The 7892-nt window shown below is 36.6% G+C and overlaps 1 protein-coding gene across 1 annotated transcript in view; it reads left to right on the forward strand.

The window, feature by feature from the left end:
• Positions 1 to 7892, forward strand: part of OTOL1 (otolin 1) — a 50923-nt gene that overhangs the window by 28823 nt on the left and 14208 nt on the right. The window lies entirely within an intron of this gene.

Genomic DNA, 7892 nt, shown 5'->3' on the forward strand with positions numbered 1-7892 from the left:
GAAAAATGTCATTGGAATTTTGATCGGGATGGCATTGAAGGTATAGATTACTCTGGGTAACATAGACATTTTAACAATGTTTATTCTTCCGATCCATGAGCATGGAATATTTTTCCATCTTTTTGTGTCTTCTTCAATTTCTAAAATTATATTCTTGACTGCCATTTTTGTTCATGATGAATTAACCACGGATGAGATTTATCTTAAACAACTAAATAACCAGACAAAAGATATGAAACAATGGTTTTCAGATATTGGGCAACAGGCAGTATAGAAAAGTGATCGTTGAGAGAAGGGCACAAGCCAGGTGAGCCCAATGATTATCCAAGCTACAGGCTAATGGGAGTTTCTAGGCTTCAGTGCAGGGAGGAGAGCCCAACCAGAAACTGGCACTCTCTCTTGGTTGAGGAGATAGAGTGCAGAATTCATGGAGGCCAAGGCACTTAAAATGGAAAAGGCAGAGAACTAGAGAGAAGACAGTGCCCAGTGAGAGAGTTCTGGAGACGTGGCTCTCAGATATTTATTCAGAAAGGATCAGGCAGAACATCCCATGGAACTCACATGGTGCCAGAAATGGCTTTTGTTTCCACCAGTAAGAGTGGAAAGGCCTTTTTATTCCCAAGGAATTTAGTGAAGAGTCAAATTAGCCCTGGATGAAGGGTAGAAAACTATGGCATGCAGGTCAAATCTGGCCTTTTTTGTGCAACTAGGGATGGTTTTACTTTTTTATTTTTATTTTTAACAATTTTTATTTAAATTCCAGTTAGTTAACATATGGTGTAATATTAGTTTCAGGTGTACAATTTAGTGATTCAACACTTACATATAACACCTGGTGCTCATCACAAGTGCAATCCTTAATCCCCATCATCTATTTAAACTGTCCCCCCACCACCCAGCTCCCTGGTTTTACTTTTTAAAAGGGTTGTTGAAGGCAAGTAAAGAAGAGTATGCAACAGGTTATATGTGGCCCACAAAGCCTAGCTATTAACGATGTGGTCTTTACAAAAAGTTTGCTGAGCCCTGCCCTAGACTAATGGCTGTTTAAACCTGCCTAATAAAGCTTAGAAGAAAATCTCAAAATATCTGTTTTCAAGTAAATTAACCACATCTTGGAACAGAGCCTAAAAATATGTAAAGAGAAAAAACTAGTATTCATTTCCAAGAAAATTTCTGCATCCCTGAAAAACGTCCAAAAATATTTAAAGGAATACAAAGCACCCAGTATCCAACAGTGTAAAAACCACAATGTCTGGCATCTGATAAAAAATTACTAGGCATTCAAAGAGATAGTAAAATATCCATAATGAAGACAAAAGTCAATTAATAGAAACATAAATGGTGGAATTAGATAGATAATAGAATTAGTAGAAAAGGACAATAAGTCAGCTATTATACTCCATATTTTGAAAAAGGCAGAGAAAGGCATGAGCATGATGAAGAGAGAGATGAAAGATATAAATAGACCTAAATTGAATTTCTAGAGATGAAACATATGATGTTTCAGATAAAAATACACTGAATGGAATTAAACAGTTGATCATACAGTATAGAAGGAAAAATTAGAGAACTTGAAGACACAGTAATGGAAACTATCCTAAATGAAACACTGAGAGAAAAAAAAGAACAGTGAACAGAACCCTAGTAAAGTGTGGGAGACTGTCAGTATCTTTACATGCATGCCGTTGGAGTCTCAGAAGGAAAAAAGAGAGATGGGAGGAAGGCGGAAAAAAATGTCTGAAGAAATAATGGCTGAAATATTACCCAACTTGAGAAAATAGTAAACCCCATCAATATAAAAAGCTTAACAAACCCCAGTCAGAGGACACATGAAGAAAACCATACAAAGGAGATAATTAAATTGCTTAAAAGCAGGAATAAACAGAACATAATTAAATCAGTCAAAGGAAAATGACATATTACATACAGAAAAACAAAAATACATATGACAGAGTGCAAACCAGAAAGTAGTAGAGCATCAAGTTTAAAGTACCAAATGATATAATCCCTATTATTTTAGAAATCTACACCCAGCTGAAATATATTTTAAAAATGGAGGTAAAATCAAAGTATTTTCCAGACATACAAAAGTTGCTAGAATTTATTACCGGCAGAGCAGTACTACAAGAAATGTCATAGGGGCACCTGAGTGACTCAGTTAGGTGTCTGACTCTTGATTTTGGCTCAGGCTATGCTCTCAGGGTTGTGAGATCAAGTCATGTGTTGGGCTCTGTGCTGGGCATGGAACCTGCTTAAGATTCTCTCTCTCTCTCCCTCTGCCCCCCCACCCATGCTCTCTCTCTCTAAAAAATAATAATGATAAAAAAAGAAAAAGAAAAAGCATTTGACAAAATTCAGCATAGCTTCCTGATACAACTCTCAGAAAACTAAGAACACAAGGGATTTTCCCACCTGATAAAGAATAGCTATTAAAAACTTACAGCCGGGGCGCCTGGGTGGCTCAGTTGTTAAGCATCTGCCTTCGGCTCGGGTCATGATCCCAGGGTCCTGGGATCGAGCCCCGCATCGGGCTCCCTGCTCAGCGGGAAGCCTGCTTCTCCCCCTCCCACTCCCCTTGCTTGTGTTCCCTCTCTCGCTGTGTCTCTCTCTCAAATAAAGAAATAAAATCTTTAAAAAAAAAAAAAACTTACAGCCAACATCGTATCTAATGATTAAAGACTGATGATGTCCTTTTAACATTGGAATCAAGGCAAAATGTTTACTGTCACTACTTTTATTTAGCCTTAGAATAAATGCCCTAGCCAGCAAAATAAGGTAAGAAAAATAAAAGTCATACAGATTGGAAAAAAATGTAAAACTGTCTTTATTCACAGAAAACATAATAGTCTATGTAGAAAATCCCAGTGAATCTATAAAAAGCAACTAGAAGTGATAAGTGAGCTTAGCAACTTATAGGATACTAAATCAATATACAAAATACAAGAATTTAAATTAAATAAACAATACTCTTCACATTTGCACCAGCATATGAGATATTTAGGGATATATTTGACAAAAGATGTTCAAGACCTGTATACTAAATACAACAAAACATTGTTGAGAAAATTATAAAGAAGACATAAATAAGTGGAGGGATATATACCAGGCTCATAGATTGGAAGAGTCAATATTGTTAAAATGTCAATTCTACACAAATAAATTGACGTTTAACTCAATCCCAATCCAAATCCTTGAAGAAATTTTTAGTAGAAATTGATAAGCTGATTCTAAAATTTATGTGAAAATACAATGATCCCAGATAGCCAAAACAATTTTAAAAAAGAATAAAGCTTTTTTGTGCTACTGGATTTCAAGAATTTTTATATGGCTTCAATAATCAGTGTTTTTATATGGCTTCAATAATAGTGTCTAAAACTGTCTTGTTAAATAAAGGCACTCTGCTGTCCAGTAAATCTCTAGGATTTATTCATCTTGAAAAACTGAAATTTTGTATTCTTTGACTAATCCTCTTGTTTCCCCCTCTTCCCAGGCCCTGGCAACCATTCATCTATTCTCTGCTTCTATTAGTATGACTATGTTAGATTCCTCATTAATAATATTGTATTATATACTTAAAATTTTGCTGAGAGGATAGATCTTATATTAAATATTCTAATCACACACACAATAAATAAAGACAACAGGAGGAAACTTTTGTAGGTGGTGGATTAAAAAAATAATTTATAGACGGATATGTGTAAAGCATAGATTGTGGTTATGGTATTATGGCTATATACTTATCTCTAAATTCTTCAAGTTGTATACATTAAATATGCACAGATTTTTTCCCCCAAACACCAGCCTTTTAAAAAAATTTTCACGGAATTCTCAAATTATAGTTTTACTCCCAGGTTTATTGAGGTATAATTGGCAAATAAAACTATAAGATATTTAAAGTAAAATATGTACAGAGTTTTGTATGCCAATCATACCTTCCTTGATAAAATACTTAAAAAGAAGGACAGTGTCATTTGGCATAATGATAGATACACTTATAGATCAATGGGACACACTGGAGAGTCCAGAAATAGATCTACCCATACATATAATTGGATTTTTTCTCTTTATCCTTTTACCCTGGTTTTTATTTTTCTTCATAGCATTCATCCTTGCCTAACATTTCAGATATTTTTTTGATAATTGTCCCTCCCAGCTAAATATTTTTTATTGTGGTAAAAAAATCACATGAAGTCTCTCTTTTTCAAAAATTTTAAGTGTACAGCACAGTATTGTTAACTAGCAGCACACTGTTGTATGGCAGATCTCTAGAACTTTTTCATCCTGCATGAATGTGGCTCTTTATGCATTGAACAACACGTCTCCATTTTCCCCTCACTTCAGCTCCTGACAACCAACCTTCTACATTCTGTTTCTATGACTTTGATTACAACTTTAGATACCTCATATAACTGGAATCATACCACATTTGTCCTTTTGTTATTGACTTATTTCATTTAGCATAATAAAATTGTATCCTCGCAGTTCATTTTTGTAGCATTAACAGGATTTCTTTCTTTTTTATGGTTGAATAGTATTCCTGTGTGTGTGTGTGTGTGTGTGTGTGTGTGTGTGTGTACACACTACATTTTCTTTATTTATTAATCTGTTGATGCACATTTAGGTTGCTTCCACCTCTTGGCTATTGTGAATAATGCTGTCATGAACATGGGTATGCAAATATCTCTTTGAGATCCAGATAAAGGATAAAGAGAAAAAATCCAATTATATGTATGGGTAGATCTATTTCTGGGAAGAGGAAGAAAAGTGAAAGAGCCTACTTGATGGTAAGGTAGCAGATCAAAATAATTATAAGGACTAGACAAAAATACAGAAACTGCCACACCATAGAATCTCAACATGTGGAAAGTTGTAAATGAAGGAGAAGAAGTTGACTCAAGAGACTTCCAAAGAAGTATTATGCTGGCATTGATTCTTCTACAACCTCTAGAGGGAATTATAAAATATTGCAAAGAGTGGTTATTTTTGAGAAGTCAAATGGGGTGGGAGAGAAATCTACTTTGGATATTTTGAATTTTAGATCATCTGCAGGTAGTACTTTTCAAAAAATACATGTATAAAACAATTTAAAAAGGCTTTAAAATGATTTTTTTAGGTAAGAAAGCATTGTTTTTAGTTGTTTTTAGATTAAAAAAACTACCCAGAAGGACTTTACCTTTTAAAAGATTTACTGAGGAAACTATTCTTTTCAAGGTGGCTGGCAATTTGGCTTTATGGAGGTAAAAATGTCTTTACCTTTGGAATGGACTCTCTTTGTTAAGGAAGTTCTTCAGAATAGGCTCTTTCATTCTGGGTCAGTAAGATCAGGGAACACCCACCCATTGCTCTCAGATAAAGGTATGAGGTTACCTTGAATCTGAGAATGCACACATTGTGTTCTATTTAGTAAATATCAATTAGATGTACATATTTTACTTCTAAAAGAGGGGATAGAAATAGTTTTCCTAAAAGATATTCAATCAGGACTATTAGTGTCCTTGATTGGATTTGTTAAGGATTTGAGATGGGTCTCTTCCGGAGCATAGAATTTGCTTTTTAGTTATCCTTCTGAAAAGTCAACAAGGTGAGTCTGGCCGGGCTTAGAGCAATCCTAAGAGAGGCTGGTTCTGGGCACAAAATGTGGCTCATACTTGAACATCTCTGGCCTAGCACTGACAGAACTACAATAACAACAGCAGATGGGCCATTTGTATGGGTGGTCCTTTTGTTTTGTTTTGTTTTTAAAGATTTATTTATTTATTTGTCAGAGAGAGAGAGAGAGCACAAGCAGGGGAAGAAGCAGAGGGAGAGGGAAAAGCAGGCTCCCCATTGAGCAAGGAGCCTGATGCGGGGCTCAATCCCAGGACCGTGGGATCATGACCTGAGCCAAAGGCAGACGCTTAACCAACTGAACGACCCAGGTGCCCTGTCTGGGTGGTTGTGACTCCTATTGGAAGAAACTGCCAGGGCTGTTGGGCTGTCTGACGAGGCTCAGATAATTATAAATGGGAATTAACTCTTTAAGTAAACAATACTGGAGGTCCTTGGGAATCTCAGTAGAACCTGGGGAAAAAGATGGGGGACCTCTTGGATTGTAGGATGGGGCTTGGAATTGTTCTAGTAGTGAAAAGACCTTTTTTTGTGATTCTAAAATGTTGAAATGGAGTGTTTTCATTATTTGATTATTTGCTTAAACATGTTTAAACTTGTTAGAATATGCTCATTTGTTGGTAATTTAATCATTAAGATATTAATAAAGTAGGGACTCAGGCTTGAGTCTAAGTGGGGTTTGAGTGTGACTAGAGTGAAATTATGGGGTAGGCCCACCACATACCTATATGTAGGAGCCTTGAGGGATCTTATTTGGGGAAGAATAAGCCAGTTTTGCTGAAAATACCCAGTGGAAAAAACTTAGTCATCAATCAGGAAGACATACTCTGAATAGAGTGTAGTCACTATTGGGTTCATGTTTGAGTCCCGGGTAACTCGGAAAGGCTGTGAGAAACATAGGAAGAGCTGTTGCAGTGAAAGCTTCGTAGAATATTGAGGCTGCTACTAGGAGCACTCTGGAATCCTGCTAACAAAGGCGAACAGAAATAAGAGACTCTTTGTCTCTCACTTTGATCTCTTCATAGATTAAGTCTCTGAGAAAGCCGTACAGTTCTGCTGTAAGCCTTGCCACCACGTTGGGTTGTGTGCAGAACTCTTTTCTCAAGTTGCTCACTTCCAAATTGAAGTCTCACTGTAAACAACATATTGGTAAAATCTAGGTCACATGTTCGAGCCTTAGCTACAAGGGAGGCTGAGTTTCCTGGGTTCTACCTTGAAGATACAAGACTCTGAAGCTTAAAAACTTGCCAAAAAAAGAAAGTTTTCAGTCAGAAAACACACAAATGTCTACTACAACATGCATCTCGAAAGCTAAGTTATGAAAGTTGGAAGTTTTTATTTTAATATGCAAATAGTAGTTTTGAAAATGTTTTGGTCAAATGTACATAGTACTTTATTTATTTATTTTTAAAATGTTTTATTTTTAAGTCATCTCTATACCCAACATGGAGCTTGAACTTACAGCCCCACAATCAAGAGTGGCATGCTCTACTGACTGAGCCAGCCAGGCGCCCCTATGTATTACTTTGGATGCAGGTAATCACTGGGACCAGTGGTCTTATATTTAAAGTGGGATCCAGATATTTCTGGAGTCATGTGGAAAATGTTGGGTTAGCCCTAAGGGATGGGAAGCTGATAAGCATAAGGACTAAGAACTCCTCCAGGAGAAGAATTCATTCTTGCCATATAAGTTGCCACTTGGAAAGGGGAATTCTAATGCAACCTGTCTGTGTTATTTAGATTTATCTCACAGGCTATCCCTCTTTGGTCTCATGTGTAAGTTCTATGTGGGCCAGGAGAAACAGGAAAGGATTTTCACTTAAATTTCTCTAAGACATCAAGAGAATAAGCAAACATCCAACTGGGTGTATACAGTGGGGAGAAGTATCCCCCAGCTTCACAATGTACCGTCACCCTCCATTGCTGGAGGAGGAGCAGATGTAGAGTCCAGTAGAGCCTTGAGGAGAAGTGGGGCACAGTGGATCATGCAGAGCTTGTGGGCTATCTGGCAAACACCCATGGGGAATCCTAGAAATACTTAGGGGAGGGTCTTAGATGAAAAAGTCAGTAAAGTTTGAGTAATTACTTTTTAGGTGACCTGGAACTTGGAGAAAAATCAGGTCATACACGTATTTCAGTTTTAATTTATCAGTATATTGTTGGGGTTGTTTTGCGGCTAACTAGGACTGTTCCCATATGCATAGAGTCACTGCTCTGACAGAATTCAAAGAACTGAAAAAGGATTTAATTTTAATTGGCACCTTACTGTGTATTTAAAACAAACA

This window comes from Leptonychotes weddellii, chromosome 1 (assembly GCF_054177405.1).
Source record: "Leptonychotes weddellii isolate Sample4059 chromosome 1, ASM5417740v2, whole genome shotgun sequence".
NCBI classification, from domain to species: domain Eukaryota; kingdom Metazoa; phylum Chordata; class Mammalia; order Carnivora; family Phocidae; genus Leptonychotes; species Leptonychotes weddellii.